Below are 14,281 nucleotides of genomic sequence, written 5' to 3'. Positions count from 1 at the left end.
GCGTTGATATAAGTCTGACCGAGTAAGGTACGGACGAGTTTTTGTACCGCTCTGTTCTTGTCATGATTGACAGTAGTAGCCCACTTCGCAACCACTTCTGATGGAGCGGGTGGCTTCCAAGATTTTTCCGATTTTTCTTAGACATTTCTGTTCATGAAGCTCATTCAAATATAGCCATGTAGGCGGGGTAGAAATGGGCAAGGCGGCTATGTTGAAATGTTTTCTTGAAAAGAATGTTTTGAATTGATTGTGTTGCTGGTCCAATTTAGAAGATGAAAGGACGTCTCTTAATTTTCTGTTTTTAAATTTAAGATTTTTATTTACACTCTTTGTTCTTTTTTTTTTAATTCACAAATATGTCCCCCCCCCTCCCCACCCAATCTTTATATTTATTATTTATATTTATTTTATATTTATTAATTATTAATTTTCAGATAAACTATCAATAGATATCGCTAATAATATAATATCGAATCTATATTTCTAAAACATAACAAAACATTGACCATTCTTTAAAACGTAAAATAAGATGATTTTTGACAGATAGCCTACTTAAGGAACTGCAGTCCATATAATGTGAAATATGGATAGCTGCCTGCCAGTGCCTGGTCTTATGGTATGCGCCTCGGACTGTCGTTACGATGGTTCGTGTTTGAACCCTTCCGCCGTACAGTAAATTTGACTAATTATTTCTGAAAAAAAAAATCCGAAACTCGAAAGACAAAAAAGAAATTACAGTTTCTCCTATTGCTGTGTTTTGGACTTTGATTAAATACCAGTAGGCTACAATGCAAAAAAAAAAGCAATCGGATGGACTCTCTAAAATGAACACACAATGAACATTAAAAGCAGACCTAATTGATTTGTTAAAATGTTACTTACACGTTGATAGCAAAATCACTGAACCCAGAAAGGTCTTCATTTTCCAAATCATTTTGTTGAGTCTACTGCTCTTATAGTCCTAAATGCGAAATAGGCTTGTAGACTTTCTTTCACGATATAAAGCTTGATATTTTCCAATACAGTAGAGTGCCTTTACGAAAGTTTTATTGCAATTTTCTGCCACAAACTGATATTAAATTAGAAACTAGACAGTTTGTAGCTGCGTCCTTTTAAAAAGAAAAAAAAAGAATGTCCCAAAAGAAAACAAAATAGAATCGTCAATTTCACACATTAAAATTCACGTAAGCTGCTTCCGAGATTCTTTTGTTTTGGTAATCCTATGTAAATCAGATTAAAGAACCTATTTTTTTGAAATCGTCACAGCACCCGTGCGACAAAAGTCAAAGGTCAGAGATAATGATGAAGATGATCACTATGAACTTGATGGTGAAATAAGACTCCGACAGAACTTTTCAATAAATCCCTATACTAATGACAAAATGAAAGCAAATCAGTGTTACAAAACAAAGTCACGAAACTGTCACTAAAGAATATATAAAGCAACACAGTGGATTCTCTGCGATCACATCGAATGCAAGTTCCATGAGTGCCCTCCTTTTTGTCACTGCTTTTTTTTTGTCACCTGCCTGGCGCACGCTGAACAGTGCGAGTAGACCTAATTAAATCACAAATTGGTCGTCATTTAATGCAGTGAATCCCTGTCTCTCCCCCCCCCCCCTCTCTCTCTCTCTCTCTCTTTATATATATATATATATATATATATATATATATATATATATATATATATATATATATATATATATATATATATATATATATAGAGAGAGAGAGAGAGAGATAGATAGATAGATAGATAGATAGATAGATAGATAGATAGATAGATAGATAGATAGATAGATAGATAGATAGATAGATAGATAGATAGATAGATAGATAGATAGATAGATAGATAGATAGATAGATAGATAGATAGCATGAGGCCTCGAAATGATAAGGCCCAATGTTTGTCTTCCTAGAAGTGAACAAAATCTGCTGTTCAACCAGTAACTGGCGTTCAACTAGTAACTCTGACGTTTAACCTGTAACTGGCGTTCAACTTGTAACTCTGACGTTTAACCAGTAACTGGCGCTCAACTAGTAACTCTGACGTTCAACCAGTAACTGGCGTTCAACTAGTAACTCTGACGTTTAACCAGTAACTGGCGTTCAACTAGTAACTCTGACGTTTAACCAGTAACTGGCGTTCAACTAGTAACTCTGACGTTTAACCAGTAACTGGCGTTCAACTAGTAACTCTGCTGTTCAACCAGTAACTGGCGTTCAACTAGTAACTCTGACGTTTAACCAGTAACTGGCGTTCAACTAGTAACTCTGACGTTTAACCAGTAACTGGCGTTCAACTAGTAACTCTGCTGTTTAACCAGTAACTGGCGTTCAACTAGTAACTCTGACGTTTAACCAGTAACTGGCGTTCAACTAGTAACTCTGACGTTTAACCAGTAACTGGCGTTCAACTAGTAACTCTGACGTTTAACCAGTAACTGGCGTTCAACTAGTAACTCTGCTGTTCAACCAGTAACTGGCGTTCAACTAGTAACTCTGACGTTTAACCAGTAACTGGCGTTCAACTAGTAACTCTGACGTTTAACCAGTAACTGGCGTTCAACTAGTAACTCTGCTGTTCAACCAGTAACTGGCGTTCAACTAGTAACTCTGACGTTTAACCAGTAACTGGCGTTCAACTAGTAAATCTGACGTTCTACCAGTAACACTCCACTCATCAAACAACAACGTTTACCTACAAGATTTGTGTTCTGTCCAATTTGTTTACTTTTTTAATTCAATTTAAAATTGTCCTATCTAACGAATTCTAAAGTAATTATTACTTATATGGCTATCTTTCTCTTGTTAAAGGCTGACTCAGGCCTTATGCTCTCAGCGAGAGCATCAAAGATTATGTGATGATATATTTACAACAAAAATTAGCTGCATTACTGTAACACTTCACTGTCTCTCGTGTTGCAATGTTTTGTAGTTTTCTCTAATAGAAAGCCCTTTGTGTACATTATCCTCGTCATCCCCTTCTTGATATGCCAATAGATCGTAGACATGTAAGGACTGTGGTTCTGCACAAAGTAAACTAATTGACCTCGATTTTGAATAAGCTTCTTGCTACAAGATATATTTCAGTCTTTTTCCATTTTTACGAATTTTCGTTTACACTACAGCCGTGTCTCATTATAGTCCTGCAGGAGTGTTATTAAGCATGCTCTATCATTTCGTATTAGTTCAACGGAGACAACTGTGTATCATCCTATTGTCTCTCTATTCGTGAGTTGTCCACCTTATTAAGTCATAAATCGTTTTCTTCCGGCTGGATGTCTCCTGTCCCCTGTGGCGTAGCTAGAGTGGGATGAGAAGGAGGGGGGAGAATTTGAAAATCCCCCCGGGCCTCACTTGAGGGGGCCCCCAAATTAGTGGGGTTTTTTTACATTAAAAAAATAAATATTACGCAAAATGCAGGGACCCCAAAGAGGTCAAGCCCCCCGGAACCCCAAACAATGGAAAATTCCTAGCTACGCCTCTGACTGTCCCGATTTAATGCATTGATATTTGTTATTATGTCATTCACACTAAATTTTTGTTGATTTTCAACGCGTCCACCTTGTTAAATGTTGCCATATTTATAGATAGATTGTTTCGTTTGCCTAAAGCTCTCGGGTTATCTTTTTAATGCGCTTTCACCGGTGCATCTCCGGGTTTTCGTCAGTGAGGGCTTTTCACTCCAAAAACTGAAAAATTATAGGCCTACACTTTTTAAACTAAAATATACATATTATTTATTGTTTAAAGGGAAAGTGAGATTAAATTTATAAGAACTGTTTCTTTCTTCTAAAATATAACATGCTTTTAGATATAATCATTCATAAGTGGATCTTAAAGCTTTTGAAAAATTGTAGGGGCTTCCACAAAATCTTGCCCTGGGGCCTCCACGTACTTAAATCCGGCCCTGGCTCCACCCGGTGCAGACTTAAAGACTTAGGCCTAAGTTATTTTTTCGTCCTCCGTGCATGCCTTTGGAAGGGGCTTTTCTTTGGGACTTTAATTTCTCTCCAGCGGCCTGTTCCCTGCTTTCATCTAAGCTAGTGAAGGCGAACATCATCATGGCACCCGATAGGCCTTTACAGCGCTTCAGCTCCCCTAAGCATGCAGTCACCCCTAGGGTTACGTCTAAAAGAGGACGGAAAGAAGGCCGAATATAAATATATATATATTGTTGTAAACCTGGTGGTGACACAGATGGGGGTAGTGCTGTGTGTTTTTAGCCTTCCCAAATCGCCCCAATCCAGCGCAGGACGATCGGTCAACTGTGACCAGTGACAGTACACGCCAGTTCGGCAACGACCTGTGTGTAAATATTACGCACGCAAGTCTCGGCTATTGTGATCATTCTGAGTGGTCAAGAACGTTCCATTCGATTCTAGAAGGCCAGTAGAGACATTATATAAGAGCGAGTGTGTCAGAAAGACGAGACTTCACGTTACCTCGCAATGTGACCAGTACGAGGCGAGAAGCACGGTGTATGAAGTCAGGCGGAGCAAGACTAGGTTTTTGTAAAGACAGTGTTAATGTTGTTGCCAACTGTACAGTGTTAGTAATGTATTTGCTATGATAATGTTGTTTGTTTACGATTGGTGAATGAGGTCCAATGGAGTTGTCAAGTTCTTGAATTGTTTATGTCGGGTTAAGTACGTGTGTTCAGCAAACGTGATGTCAAGTGATGGTTCAAACAAACACCATAGAGACTTTTCTAGCTTTAGTCTTCCCACGAGTTACTAAAAAAAAAATATATATATATAGTGCTAGATCGGGGACTACACAAGCGAACAGTCTTTGATTGAAAGAATAATATGCAATGCAGTGGCGTAGCAAGCGTGGGTCCGGGTTGCCACGGGTTACTAAAAAAATATAGTGCTAGATCGGGGACTACACAAGCCAACAGTCTTTGATTGAAAGAATAATATGCAATGCAGTGGCGTAGCCAGCGTGGGTCCGGGTTGAAGAACACGTTTGTGGGCCTCCACACAGAAATAAAAGTGTGTGACAAAGAAATCGAGTAGTCTGTATGTATGGGTGCATTGAAAAAAAGACATTCTAATACAAGTAATGTTATAATTTTGTAAGTAATTATTTTAAAGCAATGTTTACTTTAGTTATGACTTCGTGCAAGTAGTAATGTCTTTAAAACTAAAAAAAAATTGTAGACCTTCTTAACGTATCAATCGACTAAAAATGTTTTCAATTAACAAGAAAAGTTTTCGGCTGTTACGTCCGCCCCCCCCCCCCCACATTCTACAAGTTTAATAACAATGTCCATGTCTTCTACTCCAAAGATTAAGGATGAGTCCAGTGTTTCACATGACTGCGCAAATTCAGTTGCGACCTGCATGTTTTTCCGCATCTCGTGCAGACAAAGCCGTTATCCGCCGGCGGTCTATTTAAATTTTCTTTCCGTCTTCTGCGCCTGTCTTCCATAAGGGCTTTCTTTTGGGTCTCAAATATGAGTCCCGTAACCTTTGTGGGAGCTCTCCGTCTCTCACAGAGACCATCTGCTGCCAGCTACTTTCCTCTATGCCATTGAGGGTGAAATGGCGCCTGAGTTGATCTTTATAGTGCATAAGGCACCTCTTTTACGCAGTCTTCCATTACAATCACCAAAGAAGATTCGGTACTCGGGGTGATTCGAGACACACTGCAAGGCATCCAGCCTGCACTGTCTATTTATAGTGGAATATGGAGTGCACAGACCAAAACCCTTCTTTATGTCAAGTGTCGACCACAGTGGCTCAGTAGTCTGAGATAGCTGTAGACATCAAAAGGCTGTAGGCTTTATTTTGGAGTTTCTATCTCCTAGACTGGCTGCCGACCTAGAGCCCAGTCCGCCCCTCGACCGCAAATCTAATCTATTCTCTTCATCGCCCTTGGCATGCGGTCGTCTGCGTTGCAATGGTTTTCACAATTAAGGAAGAATAAACATTGTTTACAAATCTCCCAACCAGACCTATTATTTATTTATATTATATTAGACACGACTCCATCAGTGTTAATGACTGGTTGACAGGTCAGATGTGCCACAGTGTGGACTATATGCAAAGCCTGACCTATTAGGCCTATTGCTGATCTAATGAGTCATTGGACTTTGTTGATTAGTTCAAAGCATCTCAGTTGTTAATGTCTGAATGTTGACTGTACAGCACGAATAACAACATTTTGTTTTTATTTACATCCTAGCATAAACATCCAACGGGACTGTGGGGGGGGGGGTGGAGGTGGGTAGGGTTCGAACCTTGACCACCGAGGCGACAGTTTAAATAGAATACCACATGAACAAGCAGACAACCAATACGAACAATCTCTGGCATTTCTTCCGTCCCTTTGACTTTCGACGTAGGGTTGGACATGTCACTTCACCTAATCCCTTCCACTTCCCCGGATGTTCTTAGCAAGATGTCAAGGCCGTTCACATAGTCCTGCCAACTTTTCTTTGGACGACCCGTTCTTTGTGCTCCCTTCAGTGTACCCTGAAGGATGACTTTTGACAGCCAACTACAATTGGATGGCTGCCTGGTCGTGCGGTTTGCGTGCTGGACTGTCGTTCGGATTTATCGACGGTCGAGGGTTCAAACTCTGCCCGCTCCCATCCCCCGTCGTCCTGCGGGAGGTTTGGACTAGGAAGTAAACTCTGAAGGAACATCCGAAACATGTAAAACATTTTACAAACAACAAACAATTGAACCGAACTTGCTCAGCTTTCGTCTATTCACAGTATTGAGAAGTTCATCCTTTTTGACAGCCAGACTAGTTAAAAAAAACAAACTCATTTACTCTCAAAAGTTTGAATTCTTCTTTCGGCCTCAGCGTTCAGTGTCCAACTTTCACCACCATATGGGAGTACATAGATTACCATTTATATGTAACAATGTATTACTGACCGGAGATGTCCAAACTACTAGTCATATCCAGCTCGTGACGTCATATCCAGCTCGTGACGTCATATCTGGCTCGTGACGTGGTGCTATTCATCCTCTTGAAACGAATGTTACAATGTGTGTTGAAGACTCGATACATTTTGTTGCTCATCCGGGCCATGACATGTGTTAGAAATTTACATGACCTTCAAAAACTGGGCGTCACTTGTTACAACTAATCCGTCTTTAGCAACAGTCGTTTTTATTTTGAGAGGAAGAAGGTTTACCATTAAAAAAGAAACAGTACCGGTATCAATAACATTTTTAAAAAGGATTTTTTGTTACAAATATTTTCTGAATTTAGAACAAATTTAAAGATGGTCAAATCTTGACTGCACTGTTTTCTGTATTAGTTTTTATTACTTTTAGGACGCGTAGGATGTAACCATCTTCTTTTTTGAAGTAACGTCTGTATTATATAAGATAAGATTTACATATCTCTTCTTTATTCAATGTTTTAAAAAATTAAACTTACAGTTATCTGATAAATAACGTAGATACCAATAAGTATTTTAGCGGTTGTGTAGATTTGCTTGCATAAAAATGAGGTGTATTAACACAAGTGGAATCAAACGTTAAATGATAAAGGAAAACATATACTGGCCTTTAATTAGTATTGTACATTTATGCCGTACACATTTCGTTTCATTAAATGTTGCGTAACATCATGTTTTATCATTAAATTTTAAACTTTTTTTCCTCTGCAGTCCCCCTTTTATTACTGTAATTCTAAAAAAAGAAATTTAATGTCCAAAGACTATTATCTTATAGTACCAATGCACTAAGCCAAGAACTTGGGAAAATGTAATAGGTCTTCAGGTAGCCAAAGTGTCACTAGTCTACTGAAAAGATATGCTTCAATTAAGAATCAAATTTACAACTTTGTCTAATATTTCAATATTTTCTTTATTCTATATACTAAGTGTTCCAACAATAGTCTAACAGTAGGCTTTCTAAATAAATTTGTTTTAGAAGTATCATATGTTCCTCCAGTAATCAATATTATAATGTCCTAGCACATATTACAAAGCATTTACAAGCCACAGGGGAGGGAAGTGGGCAGTGATGACAGTGCAAAGCATCTGCAAGCCACAGGGGAGGGAAGTGGGCAGTGATGACAGTGCAAAGCATTTACAAGCCACAGGGGATGGAAGTGGGCAGTGATGACAGTGCAAAGTATCTGCAAGCCACAGGGTAGGGAAGTGGGCAGTGATGACAGTGCAAAGCATTTATAAGACACAGGGGAGGGAAGTGGGCAGTGATGACAGTGCAAAGCATTTACAAGCCACAGGGGAGGGAAGTGGGCAGTGATGACAGTGCAAAGTATTTACAAGACACAGGGGAGGGAAGTGGGCAGTGATGACAGTGCAAAGCATCTGCAAGCCACAGGGGAGGGAAGTGGGCAGTGATGACAGTGCAAAGTATCTGCAAGCCACAGGGGAGGGAAGTGGGCAGTGATGACAGTGCAAAGCATTTACAAGACACAGGGGAAAGAAGTGGGCAGTGATGACAGTGCAAAGCATTTACAAGCCACAGGGAAGGGAAGTGGGCAGTGATGACAGTGCAAAGCATTAACAAGCCACAGGGGAGGGAAGTGGGCAGTGATGACAGTGCAAAGTATCTGCAAGCCACAGGGGAGGGAAGTGGGCAGTGATGACAGTGCAAAGCATCTGCAAGCCACAGGGGAGGGAAGTGGACAGTGATGACAGTGCAAAGTATTTACAAGCCACAGGGGAGGGAAGTGGGCAGTGATGACAGTGCAAAGCATCTGCAAGCCACAGGGGAGGGAAGTGGGCAGTGATGACAGTGCAAAGCATTTACAAGCCACAGGGGAGGGAAGTGGGCAGTGATGACAGTGCAAAGCATTTACAAGCCACAGGGGAGGGAAGTGGGCAGTGATGACAGTGCAAAGCATTTACAAGCCACAGGGAAGGGAAGTGGGTAGTGATGACAGTGCAAAGTATTTACAAGCCACAGGGGAGGGAAGTGGGCTGTGATGACAGTGCAAAGTATCTGCAAGCCACAGGGGAGGGAAGTGGGCAGTGATGACAGTGCAAAGCATTTACAAGCCACAGGGGAGGGAAGTGGGCAGTGATGACAGTGCAAAGCATCTGCAAGCCACAGGAAAGGGAAGTGGGCAGTGATGACAGTGCAAAGTATCTGCAAGCCACAGGGAAGGGAAGTGGGCAGTGATGACAGTGCAAAGCATTTATAAGACACAGGGGAGGGAAGTGGGCAGTGATGACAGTGCAAAGCATCTGCAAGCCACAGGGGAGGGAAGTGGGCAGTGATGACAGTGCAAAGCATTTACAAGCCACAGGGGAGGGAAGTGGGCAGTGATGACAGTGCAAAGCATTAACAAGCCACAGGGGAGGGAAGTGGGCAGTGATGACAGTGCAAAGTATTTACAAGACACAGGGGAGGGAAGTGGGCTGTGATGACAGTGCAAAGTATCTGCAAGCCACAGGGGAGGGAAGTGGGCAGTGATGACAGTGCAAAGCATTTACAAGACACAGGGGAGGGAAGTGGGCAGTGATGACAGTGCAAAGCATCTGCAAGCCACAGGAAAGGGAAGTGGGCAGTGATGACAGTGCAAAGCATTTACAAGCCACAAGGGAGGGAAGTGGGCAATATGACAGTGCAAAGCATTTACAAGCCACAAGGGAGGGAAGTGGGCAATATGACAGTGCAAAGCATTTACAAGCCACAGGGGAGGGAAGTGGGCAGTGATGACAGTGCAAAGTATTTACAAGCCACAGGGGAGGGAAGTGGTCAGTGATGACAGTGCAAAGCAATATAAGACACATGGATGGAAGTGGGCAGTGATGACAGTGCAAAGCCTATAGTAGTCAGGCAACTCTATATTAGGAAATTTTAGATTTCTTGAAGTAAAAATAAAAAAAATCCTTTCCATACATGTCAACACAAGAGGCTTAAATTTCATTGAAAGTGTTGAACTAACAAACTAACATCTCTTCTTCTATTATCCTTGCCTGTTCTGTCAAATAGAAGTCTGTTCTGTGAAGTAGAATGTTCTGTGAAATAGAAGTCTGTTCTGTGAAGTAGAATGTTCTGTCAAATAGAAGTCTGTTCTGTGAAGTAGAATGTTCTGTGAAATAGAAGTCTGTTCTGTGAAGTAGAATGTTCTGTGAAATAGAAGTCTGTTCTGTGAAGCTGAAGTCTGTTTTTGAATTAGAAGTCTGTTTAGTTCAGTAAATTTAGAATTTCACTTATGAAAATTATATGCTGTATCGGTTTTCGTTCTTATGTTTACATGTGATTGTAACTCGTCCGTAAGAATGTGTTCACAAAATGTGTGTTGTGTAGTCATTCAGTGTATTAAAGCCAGACTAAACTGACATGGTTTTCGACTCTGTTATCATTATGTTCATAACACTGAGGATTGAGAGCTGCTTTACAAAACAGAAAATGAATCTTTATCTAGAGAATAAATTGTACATTCATAGAAATACTATTGGAAACACACACACACACAAATGAAATGGTATCAATATCAAATTCTGTATTATTTTTTGTTATTTTTTTATTATTGGAAACACACACACAAATGAAATGGTATCAGGTATCAATATCAAATTCTGTATTATTTTTTGTAATCAATATCAAATTCTGTATTAAATTTTTCATCAATATCAAATTCTGTATTAAATATTTCATAAATATCAAATTCTGTATTAAATTTTTAAAAATATTTAACATTTACAATTTAATTTCAATGTGGAGGCGTGGTCAAGAGGCTAAGTATGCTTGAACTTGGCTTGGCTCGGCTACCTATCAAGGTGACTCTAGGTTCAACACACGACTCAAGCAGAGTACCCGAAGGCAGCACGGAAAACCCTCTCCCAAATCCCCCCCCCCTACTGGTCTACACATAAGATTGGAACACAGCACTCTGAGCATGCTGTAAGCATGAAAGTAGCACTACATACAAGCTATAATTATTATTATTATTATTGTTAATCCTTTTAGCCTATCAAGCCAAGGTCAACACTAACTGATTACAAACTTAAATTGGACAATTCAGAGATGAATAAGTCAGTGGTTAAATACAAATAAATTTAATAAAAATAAAAAAAAGCTACAACTTTGTGCATACATCATTCTCTCTCCTAAAAATAATTGTCACAAAATCTAGCCTTTAACGGAGGCATGTGGCTGAGTGGTAAAGCACTTGACTTCCAAACAGGAGGACCCTGGGTTCAAATCCTAGTGAAGACGGGTATTTTAATTTTGGGATCCTTATGGTGCCTTTGAGTCCACCCAGCTCTAATGGGTACCTGATATGAGTTAGGAAAAGTAAAGGCGGTTGGTTATTGTGCTGACAACATGGCACCCTTGTTAACCACAATTACTGATGTCATCTCAGTTATAAGCATTCTTGGCTACTAAGTGAAATACATTTTTACACTAATAATGTTGCCAACCAATGTTCTAATATTCCTTACATGTTTCAAAAGGAATAAAAATTAAAATCCTCAAGTTTCTTTCTTTAGATCAGTAAAAAAAATCATACATATAAGCATAACACATTATATAAACTTCAATTTATTAATTTATAAAAAACCACAAAACAAAAACAATTTACTGAATGACTCAATACTAAACCTAACAGTATACCATACATTCAAAACCTTGAATAAATACTTGTGTCGTTATGTGGCTTTCAGAAAAAAAAAATATAAAAGAATTACAAAATTAATTCAAAATCTTGTGTTTAAATTTGTTTTCTCAAAAGGGTCAAAGTTATCTTTAATCCTTTAAAGCAGCTTCTTTTTATGAATTGAGTATTCTTGATAAATGTAGTTAACATAATTAAGTATACACACATAAATCTGATTAAAAGTTTTACCAAAAAAATGTCACAGACTGTAAAGCTTGGTGAGGAGTTGAGCTAAAGTCACTCTTTATATATTGTCAAAATAGAGCTGAAAGAATAAATATTTGTTGATCAGATAATGTATAAATGTTAAGCTATAAACTGAATGTATAAAGGCTAAGCTATAAACTGAGTACAATTCTAAGTGATAAACTTAATGTATAAATGCTAAGTCATAAGCTGAATAAGTAAATTCTAAGCTATAAACTGAATGTATAAATGCTTGGCTATAAAATAAATGTATAAAAGCTAAGCTTTAAACCAAATAAATAAATTCTAAGCTATAAATTGAATGTATAAATGCTAAGCTATAAAATAAATGTATAAAGGCTAAGCTTTAAACCAAATAAATAAATGCTAAGCTGTAAACTGAATGTATAAATGCTAAGCTATAAACTGCTTGACTATCTAAGTGAGGAGAGCTTAAATTGAAATCACATTGTAAACTATGTATTTTTAATGGATTTGATTTGCTTGCTGAGAGCCTAAAGGAAGGACTCACAGATATCCTCCCCCCCCCCCTCTTATGTCAACAAAAGATCTTGAACCAGAATGCACTGTGCTTGCTATAGGAGCATGGAAGTTGTGCTTGCTAAGAACCTAAAGGAAGGACTCACAGATATCCTCCATATCCCCTCATATGTCAACAAAAGATACTGACCCAGAATGCACTGTGCTTGCTATAGGAGCATGGAAGTTGTGCATGCTAAGAGCCTAAAGGAAGGACTCACAGATATCCTCCCCCCCCTCATATATCAACAAAAGATATTGACCCAGAATGCACTGTGCTTGCTATAGGAGCATGGAAGTTGTGCTTGCTAAGAACCTAATGGAAGGACTCACAGATATCCTCCATATCCCCCCATATCTCAACAAAAGATATTGACCCAGAATGCACTGTGCTTGCTATAGGAGCATGGAAGTTGTGCTAATCAAAAGCAATAATAATACCAGCAATAATAAACAGCATGACTATTGGCCAGAGATGAAGGCTTCAATTCAGCTTTCATCACCAAATTTTGAAAAGCATGAACTAAAAATGTAAGTCTTTAAGTGTTCCCAGACATTAGCACTGTAATGAACATCTTCACCATCACTTGTTTCATAAGTTGGATGGATCATTGGGTCAACAGAGATGCTGCCCATCAAAGCTTTTCTGCTTTTCTATAAGTGATAAATCTGAAATGTTGACAAATTACCTTTCTATGTTTCTCTGCTGGCTCAAAACCAAGGACTTTACCAACAAAATAAAACTCTTCATCTAATGAGGTTTGTATGGTCTCTGCTTTTCAATAGCCATGTTGCTCCCCTCAAAATGCAAAATATTGAAAATTTCTTTAGAAAATGTTATGTACTCTTGTTTTCACAATTTTTGTCTAACATATGCAATTAAAAGTAGCCTATAGCATAACTGACATGTCTAGATCAACAATTTAAAGTCAAATCTAGGAAAGTTTATAACATACAAAGCAAGATAGAAAAAGGTTGGTCATGGTCCACTAGCAGGTTACTAGAGACAGTTATCTATTTTAGAAATAATTTTTTTAGAGTGATTATATGTGTAACAAAAAAAATAAAAAAATTATGTTTCATATCACATTAACAAACAGTTTGTGACACTGTTATGCATCAGTGAAGTTGCAAGGATAAAAAAAGATACTTCTATAGTATACTAGCATTACCCTTGGTTCTTCCCCCTGATTTGTTCTCAGGCTATACATTGTTTATTTTGGCTAAAAACTCTTTTTTTTTCTGCAAGTCCAATAAAATTTTTTGCATTTTATTTTCAGCCCAAAAAGCCCAGTATCAATTACATTGAATTCATAAAGACACATACTTTTGGTGTTTGAATTCTAAGATCACTTTTCTCCCCATCCTCAAACAAAAATGGTACATACAATCTTCTTTCTTCTTCCTTCTCATTTTTTTATTGGAGCATTCAGATGACTGGACCAGTATATGAGATTATTTTTGCAGTGATTTCCAAATCAGGGAACTCTCCATATAGTTTTCTTTCTATTGGGGTGTTTTGGGGCCAGTGTCATGTACAGCCTCTTGGTAAAGAGAGCAATTTTGGAGGAGATGGTCAACATTCTCTGGTGACACTCTACATGGGCAGATTTCAGTTTCTGATTTTGATCTTCTGATACATATGTTGTCGAATTCTCTTGAGTCTGGTCCTGCGGAAAAAAAAATGATTTTAGATGTTTTTCTCCCATGAAACAGTTCTAAAGGCACATCACTATTCATGATTTAGTTTATCTTTACATATGAATTTTTTTTAATTTGGTCAGTTGTAGCACCTTTATCTGGAGATGCATCTTATACACATTAAAAAATATTTTACACTTATATTTATAGCCTATCAAGATAAAATAGCCTGATTACCACAAACAGGGAGGTGCGGTGGCTGAGTGGTAAGGCGCTTAGCTTCTGAACTGGGGGTCCAGGG

General features: G+C 38.6%; 1 long non-coding RNA gene across 3 annotated transcripts; it reads right to left on the bottom strand.

The window, feature by feature from the left end:
• Nucleotides 1-10,995: 10,995 nt before the first annotated feature.
• LOC129928110 (uncharacterized) lies at nt 10,996-14,005 on the bottom strand. Of its 3 annotated transcripts, none has more exons than XR_008779725.1 (3): nt 13,667-14,005; nt 13,029-13,138; nt 10,996-11,878 (listed from the first exon to the last, which is right to left on the bottom strand). It is a non-coding gene; the product is annotated as an uncharacterized LOC129928110 (long non-coding RNA). The 3 variants fall into 3 exon arrangements; XR_008779724.1 differs by having other exon boundaries at nt 13,728-14,005; XR_008779723.1 differs by having other exon boundaries at nt 13,029-14,005.
• Nucleotides 14,006-14,281: the final 276 nt, after the last annotated feature.

This window comes from Biomphalaria glabrata, chromosome 9 (genome assembly GCF_947242115.1).
Source record: "Biomphalaria glabrata chromosome 9, xgBioGlab47.1, whole genome shotgun sequence".
Classification (NCBI taxonomy): domain Eukaryota; kingdom Metazoa; phylum Mollusca; class Gastropoda; family Planorbidae; genus Biomphalaria; species Biomphalaria glabrata.
This window is presented reverse-complemented; position numbering and strand designations above follow the sequence as displayed.